At 41.8% G+C, this 17,041-nt stretch overlaps 1 protein-coding gene and 1 pseudogene across 2 annotated transcripts in view; both read right to left on the bottom strand.

Moving 5' to 3' along the window:
• Positions 1-17,041, bottom strand: part of LOC308076418 (uncharacterized protein) — a 218,203-nt gene that overhangs the window by 46,403 nt on the left and 154,759 nt on the right. The window lies entirely within an intron of this gene.
• Positions 2,703-8,394, bottom strand: LOC308076322 (endosomal/lysosomal proton channel TMEM175-like; annotated as a pseudogene). Its single transcript has 8 exons — positions 8,329-8,394; positions 8,024-8,134; positions 7,554-7,637; positions 6,214-6,324; positions 5,370-5,420; positions 4,109-4,187; positions 3,606-3,741; positions 2,703-3,380 (listed from the first exon to the last, which is right to left on the bottom strand). The product of its transcript is annotated as an endosomal/lysosomal proton channel TMEM175-like (transcript).

Here is a 17,041-nt window from a genome sequence, read left to right as displayed (position 1 = left end):
ATTTGTTTAGTTAAGAGCTGGAGACAATTGGAGACTCCTGTTACTGAACAAACACTCTATAGCTATGATTACTATCACAATATAGAGCTATTTAACACTGCTACTGAACAAACACTCTATAGCTATGATTACTATCACAATATAGAGCTATTTAACACTGTTACTGAACAAACACTCTATAGTAATGATTACTATCACAATATAGAGCTATTTAACACCGTTACTGAACAAACACTATAATAATGATTACTATCACAATATAGAGCTATTTAACACTGTTACTGAACAAACACTCTATAGTAATGATTACTATCACAATATAGAGCTATTTAACACTGTTACTGAACAAACACTATATATTAATGATTACTATCACAATATAGAGCTATTTAACACTGTTACTGAACAAACACTCTATAGTAATGATTACTATCACAATATAGAGCTATTTAACACTGTTACTGAACAAACACTCTATAGTAATGATTACCATCGGGCGTTATGGTGAAATTGGTGACCTGCTGAAATATGTGACCATCTTGTGAACGCAAATCACTGCCGTTTGTTTATTAACAGTTAAACCTAGTATATGTTGATAAACGAAGTCAACAAGATGGTCACATATTTCAGCAGGTCACCAATCTAACACTAACAACACAGCCATGCTGGAGGATGGAGGAGGCAGCAAGTTGAGCATTGGGATCTGGCTTTTGACCGGACCCTCACAGCGCCATCTACTGGACCATGTACGTACGTTACATATGCCATAGTAGGCCTACTTTCTACATACAAAAATAGTGATCATTCAAAGGAAATCACATAGATTTCAGTTCAAAATGAAACAATTTCCAAGTTTAATATCCCAAGTCTCTTTCAAAACTGAGTAGATATATATTAAAAATATTAAAGGAACATTACAGTCATTTAGCAGAACTACATACAAACAACCTACCTACAAAAATAAATAAAGCTTTAAAAGAGGTGGCATTACACACAAACATTTTTGAATCACACACTGACTCCAATATTTAAATTGCTTTTTAAAAGAAAAGGCGAACACAACACATTGATTAGATATGGCCTGCACATCTGACATTTGAACCTGTAACTAAACAAAGTTCACTCTTCTATCATCATGTCATAATCAAACACAACAGAAACTGGACGGAGTGTCTATGCATCTTCAGTTTGTGTTCGATATCAAAGTTATTCCTCCAAATCACACACATTTTAAGAGATTCTCATTCATCGTTCTACAGACAAATCTATACAACACCCCACTGAGGAGAGTCCTCAATGCTTCATTGTCCTTCTAGCCCATCACTCACCCAGTTTAATACATAACCACAGGTTCAAATACCCTCCATCCTACAGCAGGGGTTCCCAAAGTTGGGGTCGCGACCCCACTTGGGGTTGCGGGACACTGACGGTGGGGTCGCGATTTTAAAATTGTAAATCAACAGAATGGATGAAATACAATCTAAAAATGATTACAAATGGTACATTTTACCATTTTAATATATTGCAAATGTGCACCGAACGTGCGAGTCAATGGCCGCATTATTTTGGGGTCGTGTGCTGAAAAGTTTGGGAACCCATGATCTACAGTACACTCAATTCCACCTCCTGCTACTCCAAAGTCATTGCACTTTCCCACTGTTCTAACCCTCAATGTCCAGTGGGGGGGTTGACTCTACATCAGACTGTGGCCAGGGGTCGATCACTCCCTGCTATGTCAAAGCCAAAAATGGAAGAATCCATCTCCAACTGCATTATCCTTTCTCTACTGTTGAACTTTACCCTGCTACATCCAATTGGCACTTAAAAATATTATGGCCATCCACAAGCAGCAACTAATGGGGTCCAAGCACAGAATAGAAGATGGTAAAGAGGAAGGTGATGAATTAGATAAAGATGAAGTTTCCAACACCTGTATTAAAGACAGCTTCCAACTATTACAATTGTACAGACATTAATTTAAGGCCAAATATTCCAACAGCTTCATTAAAAATACCTGGTTGGGTGATGTTTGGACAAACTGACATTGATTTCAAGCCAAATGTTCACAGAGCCCATGGTCCATATATTTGGAACCGAAATTGCTATTGGGTGATTTCAAAGTAATTTTACACAGTGTATGTTTCAGGTACTTACAGTTTTGTGATGATTGGCCCAATTTATGTATTGATCCACGCCCTCAAAACTAAAGATATCAACACGTTGTATGTCAGTTTTTATAAGCTTGATCCAATAATACTGTTTAGGAGGAGTCTGTCTCTCTCCTTTCGCCTCACCTCAGCGTTACCTACACACCTGTCTCCACTCCCTCATCATTCCTGCAGTATCTACTCACCTGCTGTCACTTCCCTCGTTTGTTTGCCCCAACAGTACAAGATGGGACTCCTTCGGCTCATTCTCTACAAGTTCTTAAAGCATGTCACAATGTTTCAGTTTTGGCTCCCTTGCCATTTCTTTTTTTGTGCGCTTTTCCTTAAACGGCACAGTACTTAAGATTTTAAATTGAAACTTATCGTGTTAGATTATTTTGTAATGGTTCCTCACATCAGATTTAAGGTACCGCTCACCTGAATCTAAATAAATAGGATCAATCTAACCCCACGTTCCCCTTAAGGCCATGCATATTTGCAATGCCCATTTCCAGTAACAAACATTTCACTTTCCAACGGCCACTTCCTTCAAAGCTAAGTGACTAGTGCATTAAAGGGCAATCTAGGGTCTTCCTCCCCCTCCTCCTCCTCCTCTAAAACCGACTGAAGATCTGGTCTATCAGGACAGAACATTAACCGTAAAAGCGCCAAGGCAACGCGTACAACCTTAACACCGGAAAGGCAAATGGCACCGTGATCTCCATCAGGTGAAAGATAGATGTGCTAAATCTACTCAAAATACACGTTAGAAAAAACGTCCCGAACGCTATACTCGGATACAACGCTAGCTTCGCTAGCATAAAGGCATGCTCAGATCCGCCGTATCTCACTTTTGGGTGCAGAGTGTTCCGTTCATCAAACAGTGTGACGATCCAAATGGCTAGCTGGAATATGCCCGCAAAGAAGATGATGACACAGCTGATCTGAATGGCCTCCAGCTCGTTGCGGGAGTTGCGCGGGAACTCGTGGGTTAGCTGGTAGGCTAGAGGCAAGCCTCCGACGAAGGCGAGGGAGAAGGTGTTGAGAAGGCCCATGAAACGCGTGGCTTTGGTGACGTGGAGGAAGAGGGAGTGGTGGACGAACCAGAGAAGACCGACGGTGGCGAAGGAGCCGAAGTAGGCCAGGAATTCCGGGCCGTAGGCCTGCAGAGCTGCGACCAGACTGCCACCGTACTGCTTCTGTACCGTGTCTGCATCGGGAATGTTGTCCTCGCTGAAGGCCCCACAGGACATAGAAACGGTGATTAGTTCAGATTTTCTTTCACATGACACATCAATATAAAACACAAAAGAACCGCTCAAGTTGACGGACTTGATGATCACATGTGGCCTGCTGTACTGAAATGTTTCAGTGAAAATAATTTATTTAAAAAAAAGGTATTTACCCTCCATTAATCCTACTGTATTATGACAACAAAATAAAAGGGATTCAACAAACCAAATGTCCAGGATGAGGAGTGTGGCTACGATGGCGTAAACTCCGTCACTGAAAGCCTCCACGCGCTCTTTGCTGAGCGGTTCATTGGGGTGGTACAAAAACATCTGCATGGACTCTGGAGTCTCCTCCCTTTGACCTGAAACAAACATACATTCAAATTCTGTAACAAAAAAATGATCTAAGCAGAAAACCAAACTGGAGCCATATGTTCTAATGGACCCAATGAAGTTATTATTTAGTTATAAGCTCTTTAATACTTTTCATTGGTTAAATATTTATAAATCCACAGATAGACCACTTAACTTTAACTTTCAAAATCTTTCAAAAAAAATTGCTGAGCTACAAGAACATGCACAGGAGCTCTTAACCAGAGTGAAGTTACATGCTCCAGCTTTAGGTGACCACCTACCCACCTTCAGGGAGGTCACTTATCCAGCTAAAGATCCTTATTGATAAGATTTTGCTCTACTGCCCAACACTGCTTAAGATGAATCATTCCTTACCGATGGCTTTGCTGCGACACCACTTTAACGACTGGGTGATGTATGGCAAGAAGATCACAATGGCTAAGAGCACGTAGGCCTGCGAGACAAAATGAAAACAACGTTAATAATAATAACTTTATTTATATAGCGCCTTTCAATAACAAGTTACAAAGTGCTTTTCAATAACAACAGTTAAAAAGTACAAATCAGACATTAAATTGCATGTATAGTACAACAATTCATAGTCTAAGAAAAAGCTGTGCGAGTTACTAGTAGACACAACCGTTCAGGTGCTCACTGGATGCAGGAATATTAATATGTTTATGACAAGATTTTAAGAGGATATTTAATACTTCTGCCCTTACAGTATGTTATATGTAGGGATGGCCCGACAATCCAAAAGCTGCAATTCATTATAGATCCAGTGGGGGGCAACATTGCAGAGCCTAGCAGTGGATAAAAGTGTTTGAGTTTCATATGTCCATATAAAACAACACATTTTAAATGAAAAGTAAGCCCAGTAGCTTGGAAAATGTTAAATCCACAAATTTGCAAATGAACTCTTCAGGTTGTGTGCCAAGAAGTCTAATCTGTCCACATTGTCAGGTAGAAGGGAATTCCTTCTCTTATTGAAAATATAATATCCAGCTATATGCGTTCCAATGGAAGTTGCAGGGTACCGTACTGTTTGCCTTCCAACACGCAAGCTGGCTGAACTACTAACTACCTCGCTTAGTAGTAGTAAAAAGCCAGTCCAATTTAGGTAAGATACTGTATGCTTGACAATTGAAATTGATTTCACAATTGATTTCTTTGTGCTATTCAAAAACGGCAGATCTACAAGCTCATATGAGCTTGTAGATCTGCTATTTTTTGAAAAATCTAAATGTTTTGCAAATCTTTGAATATATACGTTTTAAAGCGAACATTTACTCCGATCTGTTCTTCTGGGGGTCCCTAGAACAACATATTTTGAGATGGGGGTCCGCGGCCAAATACATATCATTTTGGGGGTCCTTGACATGGAAAAGTTGGAGCACCACTGATATAGCAACATAAACGTTTTTTTATACAGCCAAAGAAATCTTAAAATGACACAGATGCGTTCCCGGTCTTAAAGAAAATATATAATGGGTCAACTTGACTTCTCTTAAACAAAAGGCAGTCAGACTGTTCTCTCAACTCGATCTATGACGAGCACGCCAGAGAACCCAGCTTGACCCGTTTCTTGTTGCAAATGAATAGACAGAAAGAGAGAAGATTTTAAAGCACCACCGACCACTTGGAAGAATATGAACGCGAAGATACTGGCGAAGAACACATGATGCACCTCATGGTATCACAACACCTCCAAGGCCTTAAAAACAAGGCTCCAAACATCCCAAAACAAACTTGTAAGGCTACTTCTTGGCCTCAATCACATAACCCATCTAACCCCTGCTCATTGGATGGCTTAGGGTTGAGGACAGAGTACAGCAACTTGCTATGGGCCTGGTCTTCAAGATACATCACAACATTGGGATCCCCCTGTATTTGTCAAAATACTTCCAAAATGTTAATGCAGTCCATGATCATAACACCAGAGGCAGCTCCACAAATAATGTTCAACCCAGATTTGGCTCAACTAAGGGAATGAACTCGTTCTCATGCTATTCATCGAAAATGTGGAATGCCCTACCAAAAGGAGTAAAGGAGTGTAAAACCCTACTCACTTTCAAAACTGCCCTAAAGATACACCTTCAGGAGGCTGCAATTCGAAAATGGCCCCTGTCTAAGTCTTAACCTACCCCCCCTACCCCCCCCCCCTCCTTAATTTTCCTCTTTTGTATATATATATATATATATATATATATATATATATTTTTTTTTTCTCTCTCTTCATACCAGTAACCTGAAAGCTGATTGTATGACATTCTGTATAGTAGTGTGTATATCTATCTGCCTTATATTTCATCATGATTTGTGTGCATGGGGGTCTCATCTTAAACAAGCTTAGTGCTTAATGAGAGTTCCAGTTTAGTAGACCTTGTATTGTGAATTTGTACTTCCATGTACTGTTATGTACTGTCATGTACTATTCTCATGTCTTACTAAATAAACTACATCAATCAATCAATGGGAACCCTCATGATGACCTTGAGGATGTGGTGCTTGTAGAAGGTCTGGTTCTCTGAGATCTGGATCTGCTCGTTCAGAAGGAACGGGCGGCTGAACGCATAGACCACAATCACAGCCTGGAGACACATGAGAGAGAGAGGATAAAGCTGCACTCCGTAAGATTTATGTCCTTCCCGCGATTCGAACATGCAGGTCTCCAGCACGGAAAACACAATTTCTGTCACACAGAATGCCTGCTTGGGCAGGGGCGGATGTTGCGCTTCATTCTTCAGGCAATACTACTTTTCAGCTAGTAGTGGTCCTATGCGACCATAGGGTTTAAATTTCCTTGTGTCTAAATCTCCACCCTCCTCATCGTGTACCTGATGAAGACCTGATGGGCGAAACGTAGTACCTCCAATACAATTTGCTCTGAGGGAGCATTTAGAGTGTGTGGATAATTATTTATTTTCTTCATCCTTAGTATTCTTCATCCTGCACCCGTGTTTGTTTTGGATGTGCGTGCATTGCTCTGGAGTGTATCTGTTAGTACTTGAGCTCAAGTAGCAGAGGCAGGGTGAGCTCAAGTGTTCCTTTATTTTGATTAGAAATAAAGGAGAATCATGGCAAACAAATGGAATGGAAATGTCCAAAATGTTACTTTTCAGGAAATGGAAAAAAGAACCTGTGTTCCAATGAATCCTTTACTATGCATTGGTTAAATAATTATAAAACCCACAGACAGACTTATCCACTTTCACAAATGTTCTAAAATATTTTGAGGGACACTCTTATGCAACGAAGTAGGGCATTAATTTACAAAGCAAAAACAAACCTAAAAAAGTTGAAATATGGAGATACAAGCTTTCTGCCCGGCATCAACAATATGTTAGTGAATACACACATTTTAAATTAGATTTAATTAGAGAAATCAAAGTAGGCCTTCTCTGCTACACATGACACATACTAACTGTAGGGAAAAGATCATCAATGGGTCATCAATGCTGAGTGTGTAGAGAGGCTGTTTGGGAATTGGAAGATCGGTTTGACCCTCGGCTCGCCCAATGTACCGTGGTATGTGTCAAAGTGTCCCTGAAGCAAGACACTTAAAACAGCCCCCCCCCCCCAACCCCCATGCGCTCATGAAAGTCACCTGAGCAGCTATCTGCTGGGTGAAACTGTAAAAGCAATTTATCCTCCCTCAGGGCCAAGAAAATACTCCCCTTTCCCTATTTAATCAGAGGAACTATAAGAACTGAAATAGGCAAAACAACTGCAATACAAGTATTAAAACTAAATCAAAATCACAGGCATTTCCTCATGGTTTTGATTCCTCTCTGTTCATTTTGCACAGCAGGCTCCTTACCTGAATTAAACCTATCACCATGACACACGCACAGAACAACAGGATCCCCAAGATGTTGTTAGGGAAGGTTGCCATGAGGCTGAACTGCAGAGGAAAGAAAAATACAACCGTGTTACGAGTGTGGAAAAAACAACACCAGAGTCCACGCTTTCTGTTCTGTTGTGAACAAGAGAATCAACTGGCTTTATGTTTCATTCTGAACCCTGTTTAAACAATATGAGCCAGATGAGGAAACTGTGTAAAAAGCAAGTGTGAAGGAGGCATGGTCATGGACATTCAATGTTTAGGCAACACAGTCTCACTGCCCCGAAGTCACATATTGACTTACAGAAAGATACACAGGCGCGCCCTAAAGCCCAACTTGGCACTGTTCTAGCGAGTGGTCGCAGAGTTCGGGAGGCTCAGTGTAATGGCAGACTGAGTTAGCGTCGACGGTGGCGGTGGTCTTCGCTGAAGCAGGACGCACTGACTGCTCTGGTGGTCAGTGCGCGATGGCGGTGCAGACGAGAGATGAGGAGGCCTCGGCCGGCCTCTGCTACAGAGCTGCTGCTGCGCCCCGTGGACGTCTCCGCGTCGGAGTCCTGCGAAACGGGTCAACAGAAGTTTTCACCTCCTCCCTCCGTTTGTTAGTGATGGCAAGAGCCCGGGATGGTCATCCCTTGGCGGCGTTGAGCAAAGAGTGTGGTCTGTGTGGGATCTTTATACCCTAAAGTCCTTTTGAAGTGTTACAAGTCCTTTTCTATGTTAATTCCTTATCTGATGTGAGATTGCTGACTCTGGGGCACAGGGGAGGGAAAAACCCTTCAGTGCACTTCATGACCGAGGTCAGCCATGGGCCCATTGGGCCATGCCCAGGTCACTTCTACACACCAGGCATACATCTGGAAATACAGCATAGTAATACATTTTCACGTTATTGTCCATTATTGTCCACATGTCTCTCCATGAGGTCACGTGTAGAATGTCTTTTTGTGTCGAAAACATGTGGCGAAACATGGTTTCCAATGCGCTGCAAAGAGAGAGAGAGAGAGAGAGAGAGATAGAGAAAAGGGGGGGTGTCTCTGTGTGTGTGTGTGTGTGTGTGTGTGTGTGTGTGTAGGTGTGTGCGTGTGTGGGGAAGTTCACACAGGGGCAGTGTGACCTCATGATTGCCCAAGCGGAGATGACTTGACCATTTGGTTGAACGATCGTCGAGACCTGCTTTCTCCCCCCCTTTCCTGGTTCTGTTGTCTTATCAGAAGGGGATGGTGATGGGAAAACTTCAAACGGCCTTTGTTTAGCCCTTTGTTGTTTTAAAGGTTTGCTGACGCCATCTGCCTGGTTCCCAGCTGTTGACTGGTTTTCCAGACGTCGACTACAATAGGTTTCGCACAAATCGGCCTCCTGGTGGCGCTATAACAGGCCCATGTGAAAAATTTGGGGCAGAGGTTCTGAATTAGCATCCAGGGAGTGTGTGTGCACAGTTTCGCAGCGACCTGGCCAACGGTGCCGGAGATTAGCTGCTCACAGACAGATGGACGGACGGACACACGGACGGACGGACAGGAGGCAAAACATACTCTCTCGCCATGCCTTTCGGCCTGGCGGAGACACAAATAGTTACGTAAAAATGACTACTTTTGTACGTTTACTCAAGTAACATTTTGAATACTTCTTCATGTAACAGAGTATTTCTAAATCATGGTATTGCTACTTTTACTTAAAGCGGACCTATGCAACTTATTGAATGGATACATTTTAATTTTGTCCAATCTGTATGGTAGAGTAGGCCTTTATTAATACAATATAACTTATACAATTGGGGTGGATGTATTTTATCTCCCTTCTCTTCATTTAGATCGTGTCAAAGAAGGTCATGTCTCACCTATAGACACAGGATTTGACAACATTTTTTGTCAAGATTCAATTTATCCCCAGAGCAAGTAGGCAGGCTCTATTAGCTCAATGGTAAAAATGTCAGCACTTGCGCAGGAATCCGGGTTCAAATCGGGGTTAGAAGAGGAAAGTTACAGCTGGTGGCGCTATAACAGGCCCATGTGAAAAATTTGGGGCAGAGGTTCTGAATTAGCATCCAGGGAGTGTGTGTGCACAGTTTCGCAGCGACCTGGCCAACGGTGCCGGAGATTAGCTGCTCGCAGACAGATGGACGGACGGACACACGGACGGATGGACAGGAGGCAAAACATACTCTCTCGCCATGCCTTTCGGCCTGGCGGAGACACAAATAGTTACGTAAAAATGACTACTTTTGTACGTTTACTCAAGTAACATTTTGAATACTTCTTCATGTAACAGAGTATTTCTAAATCATGGTATTGCTACTTTTACTTAAAGCGGACCTATGCAACTTATTGAATGGATACATTTTAATTTTGTCCAATCTGTATGGTAGAGTAGGCCTTTATTAATACAATATAACTTATACAATTGGGGTGGATGTATTTTATCTCCCTTCTCTTCATTTAGATCGTGTCAAAGAAGGTCATGTCTCACCTATAGACACAGGATTTGACAACATTTTTGGTCAAGATTCAATTTATCCCCAGAGCAAGTAGGCAGGCTCTATTAGCTCAATGGTAAAAATGTCAGCACTTGCGCAGGAATCCGGGTTCAAATCGGGGTTAGAAGAGGAAAGTTACAGGAATAATGTGTAACACTGTCTTTGAAAAAAATCCTGAAAAAACACAGACCAAAAGGGGAGGTAAATGTCATTTTTCTATCTCTTTTGTACATAGTGTTTATATGTGTTGATGATGTATTATTGTGTTAATTGTGTATGCTATGTTAATGAATTGAATACATAGGACCACAATGGAAAGAAGTCCCCAGGACTGTCTTACTGTACCAAATGCTGATTACATGTCTGACTAATAAAGTATACAATCAATCAATCAATCAATCAATCAAAAACATTGTGCAGCAAAAATCTGAGTACTTCTTCCACCACTAGACTTCAGTGACTGTTCCTTTCATATTAGTGTTAGCATGCAGGTTAACCACTTAAACCGTCTATACTTAGTAAAACAGAGTTGCACTGTACTTGGTGAACTCTTTTTTTCCCTTCTACTCCTAAAATCTCTTTGCCATTATTAGCCCATCAGCTATTTTGGGGCAAACGTTTCCCCAAGAATATGCAGGGATGCTCAAGTGGTTAAGTGTAAAGCATCTGTGTCATTTTTTTCCCCCTTTGGCTATTCAAAAATAGCAGATATACAAGCTCATGTGAGCTTGTAGATCTGCTATTTTTCTTTTATCGTAAAAAATTTAGCAAATCTTTGAATATATATTTTTGAAAGCGAACATTTGTAACTCAAATCTTTGTTTCTGGTGATCCTACAAATGTCTGTTTTTGAAAAAACTTTGGTTGCTATAATCAGTGATTCTCAAACTTTTTCATGTCCAGGGCCCCCGGCCGCAGACCAAATACATCTCAAAATTTGTTGTTCCAGGGACCCCCCAGAAGCAAACATTTGAGTTAAAAATTTTCACTTTAAAAAAGATATATATTCAAAGATTTGCACACATTTTGAGCTTGTATATCTGCTATTTTTGAATAGCCAAAGTGTAAAATAATGGTCAAAGTGGTTACACAGATGCATTCCCGGTTTTAATGGGTGAACATTTAGTTATAGCTGTTCACCCTCACATTGATCTGTGAATATCAGGAATGAGACAAAAAGAGGCATTGAAAACGTTTTTCAATGCCTCTCTCTGTCTGTCTGTCTGTCTGAAAATAATCTTTAGAAATAGTCATTAAAATACAGTCAAAATGGCTGTGTGTGTGGGCTGAGTTTGTTCTTGTGCTGTGTCATGGTATTCATTGCATGACGTCTGTACTCTAATCAAAGGCCAATGAAACATTATCAACTCCATCCTATAATGAGGTCGCACTTGAGTGATGAGTACATGAAAGGAAAGAATCCGAAGAAATACTGAAAACGGAAAACCCATGATAGTCGGGGATCCACAGGCCCAAAAGCTCTTGAAAATGGGTTGAACCTGTGATGTCATGCTATACTTTTTTTTTGTGTTTTTTCTATTAATTTGGTCATTAAGGTCCACAGAAAGAGAGGCCTGCTCTGCCGGAAACATCGCGAAAAAAAGTTATGGCCATTTTTGTATAATGAAGCCTTTATTTTTTTGCCCATTTTCGCCTATTGTAAAAAACTAGGTTTCTTTTCTTAAAGTGCTCAGTAGGTTGTGTAGGCTGTCAATAAATGATTCCCAGATACACAGAACACATATGTGAACAACACCAAGTCCAAAAATACACTCACAAAGCCTTTCCAAATGATTTATAGACATTTTTGGTACCAAAAATGCACCCGTTTTTTTTGCATTTTCCCCAATACTTTCATCTTTACTTCAATAGTAATCAACTTTGCCATGGGTTATGACATCAGCCAATGTCTCATTCTTTTCATCAATCTTTATAGTCATTCCACAAAAAAAAAAATTAAAATCAACCCTAAATTAAAGGAACTGTGGTGACTGTGGAGGAACACCTGGCTGAAGTAGAGAGGATGTTACCATACCTTGTCACCCGATTCGGATGCTATCAATGCATTGAATGGGAGATTATCACCTCTTATTAGACCTTTGAATGGGCGAAATAGGCGACATACTGACCTACCCGTGATTTATCAGACCATTCATTGGGTGTTATCAAGACATACTGACCTACCAACGGAGATGACTTAAATAGTTCAGTTTCGGTTTTGGTTTCGGACCATGACGGAGGCGCGCAGTCACAGGCGAACTGTCACCCCGTGAAGGACCACCGAGGGAGCTAAGGCGACCGAGTTGCCGTCCTGAACGGTGTGACGTTCGCCTGTGCCTACTCAGCGCCGTTCGAGTTATGTACCGATAGGCACAGAATCGTAAATATTGTTGTGGGGACTGCTCCGCCTCCAAGTAGGTCAGTAGCTCCTGATTACGCCCCATGAATGGTCTGACAATCGCGAGTAGGCGCCTACTCGTCGCCTACTCGCCCATTCAAAGGTCTGATAAAACGTGATAATCTCCCATTCAATGCTTTGATAGCATTCGAAGCCGCTGACCTTGTAGCTGCTGGCCACTACAAGTATGTATCCTGCCTGCCCCACTACTTGGAAGCCATGAGAAGCCTACCTACACTGGCTCCGGACATTCATAGAGAATTCAAGGATGGGAAGTTTACTGTGCATCAAACTGAAGGTCGTTTCAATGGTGTCTGGACAGACATGGCACTTGAGAAAACATACAACCGTGATGCCAAAACAAAACTCTTCACTGGCATCAGTCAGCAGCCAGCAGCCATGGAGAAATACTTGCGCGCTCTTCCGTGTCTGACTGCGGTTTCAGAGCAGACAAAGGCTATGGTACATCTGGACACCAAACACCATGAAGACTCCAAAAGCCAAGGACAAAAGGACACAGAAACTGTTCTGAAAATAACAGATGTAGTCAAAAACCAGATGATCAATCCCTTCATATGTGAAGAACAGGAGTTGCTTAACATTTCAACTGGCCACAAATCTGCATCTACAGACTTGGTGTACGCCCGTGAAAAAGGATTGGAGGCTCTGGCTGCAGTAAGAAGAACAGACAGTGAGAAAATAGCCCCAATGAAACTTGCCACATTTGCAGCAAAGACAAAAAAGCCAATGTCCATGGCGCTCAAAGCCAAGAAGGTCTACGAGGAAGAGAGTGCTGTTGTCCGAAACCTGTACTTTGTGCAGGACTTGGATGAAGACAAGAAGGTAGAAGTCTTCGGTCATGAGTGGACAAGTTGCCCAGCCTCCCTGTTTGAGCCAGATCCATCCCTTGACCAAGGTTATGCCATGCGAAAAGGGAATAAGGCTGACTACTTGGCTGCAATCAAGACATCCCTTGGCAGTTCATGGTGTGAAGTGGACAGATTGCCACCATTCGACAAGCCTGTTGTAATGGTGGTTGATGCCATGGCATTCATCCAGCGTCACCAACATCTTGGTTGCAGCACCTTCCATGAACTGCAAGTAAAATACCTGAAGCAGCTCCTTAGTGGTATCCCAGACAACTGTGACTGCATCCACTTTGTTGGTGATCGATATGATGTCTCTCCAGCTGAAAGTCTGAAAGGCGAGGAACGAGAGAAGAGAATGAAGACTTGCCCCAGCAAGATGAAGGAGTACAAGCCACATGATACTCTTGCCTTACCTGAATGGAAAGGCTTTGTTCAAAATCCACTGAATAAAGCAAACCTGTTGAACTATATGGGAGAAGCATGGGCTGCTCAGCACAAATCACTTGCTGCTGGATGCACACTTATTCTGGGTGGACTTTTCCGTGATCCTAGTCGCACTGTTCTGTTATCAGCAGATTGTCAGGTTGAGCTTCCAGAACTGTCCTGTGAGAAGCTTGAGGAGGCAGATACCAGGATGTTTGCCCACATTGCATACTCAGTAGAACATCTGCACCACGAACGGGCTGTAGTTGTGGCTACTGACACAGATGTGATCATGATGTGCATATATTACATCACACACATGGATGGCCTACAGGAGCTATGGGTAAAGAAGATGGATATCTACCTACCTGCTCATGCAATTGTGGATGCCCTGGCAGTGAAGTATGATGTTGAAGCTTCCGATCTTTCATCCATACTCCTCAGCACCTACATACTGACTGGATGTGACACAGTGAGCTATCTTTACAGAAGAGGAAAAAGACGTGCCTACAAAGCTGCCGTTGATCACCTGAAAGACCTTCTGCCTCTGTGCCAATACGGTGACTCTGGGGAAAGTCTGGATGTTACACAAGATGTCGTGACAGCGGCTAGACGATACATGGCTTCACTGTATGAGAGGAGTGACTTCAGTGGTAACTTGGATGCACTGCGAGCCCATCTTTTTGGCAACATCAAAGGAGACATGCGTTGCCGTCCACCTACTGAAGATGCCTTCCAATTACACCTTCTCAGAGCCCTGCATCAGTTGGTTGTATGTAAGAGGGCACACATGTCTCAGCCAACCTACCCTGTGGCAACCAACTTTGGCAGAGAGCTTGTCAATGGTAAGCTGGTGGAAACAATGATGCTGAAGGATGCAAAACCTGCACAATACAAGCACACCAAATATTGCCACTGCAAGAAAAGCAAGTGTGCCAGAGGATGCTCCTGTGCAAGAGCCGGTGTGTCATTGCCTGTCTCTGCACTGGGGACCCCAAAAAATGTTCATGAGTTGAACTCACACTCGAAGACAGTGACAGTGAGTGAGTTGATTAGTTAGTTGTTTTCATTTTCCTGATCATTTTCATTTTCGTGATATTAGACATGTCATAATCTTTATTTTATTCAGCCAATGTTTTTTCCTTTTTTGAGCTGTGCTCCTGGAAGGAGTATAGCTCCAAGCGTCATGGGACGTTTAGCATGTATGTACGCCAATCAAGATCAAGGATAGCAATTTCATCACTATGACATCAGAACAGAGACAATATATATTAGTATTCATAAATAGCACAGCTCACTTCACACTAGGTGTGATTTTTCAACTAACATAAAGAATCAGCTGTGCGCATCTGTTTATTTTATAATAAAAAGATACTTGTGTTGTTTTGAATTTGTTGTGTTACACGTTTCTTTTGTGGGGGTACAGGTGTTTTCAAGAAAAAAAAGGCTCTGGGAATTTTGAGCATAAGGGTAATAAAGTCACCACAGTTCCTTTAATTTAGGGTTGATTTTAATATCTTTTTTTTGCGGAATGACTATAAAGATTGATGAAAAGAATGAGACATTGGCTGATGTCATAACCCATGGCAAAGTTGATTACTATTGAAGTAAAGACGAAAGTATTGGGGAAAATGCAAAAAACGGGTGCATTTTTGGTACCAAAAATGGATATAAATCATTTGGAAAGGCTTTGTGAGTGTATTTTTGGACTTGGTGTTGTTCACTTATGTGTTCTGTGTATCTGGGAATCATTTATTGACAGCCTACACAACCAAGAAAATAAACCTAATCATCACATCACACGGTCAAAAAATAAAGGCTTCATTATACAAAAATGGCCACAACTTTTTTTCGCGATGTTTCCGGCAGAGCAGGCCTCTCATTCTGTGGACCTTAATGACCAAATTAATAGAAAAAACACAAAAAAAAAGTATAGCATGACATCACAGGTCCTCTCAAATTTTCGGTGACTGGATCCCCGACTACAGTGATTCTTAGCCTGTGTGCCGGGGCCTACTGGTGGGCAGTGGGGGTATTGCAAGTGGGTCTCCGAATAATTGTTTTGGCACCAAAACACTACGATTTTAATGATACAAAAGTCATTATATGTTTTTCTTTAAAACCATCTGAAATGCCATGACCCAGTGGTGGAAGAAGTAGGCTACTCTGATTTTTTTTCAAAATATTGATACCACAACGTAGAAATACTCAGTTACAAGTACTATACTTACAGTACCAAAGTAAAATACTCATTCTGCAGAATATCACAAGTTTTTCAAACGTTTTCAAAATTTGTCAAAAACTTTAAAAAATATATAGCAGCTCATCTACTGTACAAATAGCGGAAGTAAAAAATAGGGCATAAGTAAGTTTTGTAATAATAACCTAAATCTGCAAAGTAACAATTAAGTAAAGTTTTCAAATAATTGTAGTGTTATAAAAAGTACAATATTATAAGTATAAAGTGAGAGCAAGGGAGAGAAAGAAAGAGCAAGGGAGAGATAGAGAGAGAAAGAGAGAGAGAGAGAGAGAGAGAGAGAGAGAGAGAGAGAGAGAGAGAGAGAGAGAGAGAGAGAGAGAGAGAGAGAGAGAGGGAGAAAGAGCAAAAGAGAGCAAGAGAGTGAGAGAGAACAAGAGAGAGAGAGAGAGAGAGAGAGAGAGCAAGAGAGAGCGTGAGAGCAAGAGAGAGCAAGAGAGAGAGAGAGAGAGAGAGAGAGAGAGAGAGAGAGAGAGAGAGAGAGAGAGAGAGAGAGAGAGAGAGAGAGAGACAGAGAGACAGAGACAGAGACAGAGACAGAGAGACAGAGAGACAGAGAGACAGAGAGACAGAGAAAGTGAGAGCAGGGGCGTAATTTCAGATAAATGTAGGGGTTGGCAGGCGAGGGTGATTGTAATTTTTTTTGGGGGGCCTTTACAGTTATGTTATAGCAATTTCACACCAGAAATGTAGTAGGCCTACTGTACATTGCAGCCCCTATTTTTGCCACTGTTCCCCCTCCTCCCCGCGACCCACTAGCCGTGAATTTCTGCCCATTACCCGTGAAATAGGGATAAGAGAGCTGGCACTGTCCCTAAACGCTATTTTTCAGCCGCTTTACCCGCTATTCATTATGCCAACTAATTTGGGTCAGGGTTAGAGAGAGAGAGAGAGAAAAAGCAAGACAGAAAAAGCGAGAGAGGCAGGCCCCTACAGTACTTGACAAATAAGATGGAAATGAACAGTAGGCTATAATACGTCGGTTTTTTTCCCCCCAACACATTAACCCTATCTTTTGGCTCACTCACAGCAGATTGACGA

This window comes from Gymnoscopelus braueri, assembly GCF_963280865.1.
Source record: "Gymnoscopelus braueri genome assembly, chromosome: 20".
Classification (NCBI taxonomy): Eukaryota; Metazoa; Chordata; class Actinopteri; order Myctophiformes; family Myctophidae; genus Gymnoscopelus; species Gymnoscopelus braueri.
The sequence above is the reverse complement of the archived record's forward strand: the minus strand, read 5'-3'. Positions and strand labels throughout refer to the sequence as shown.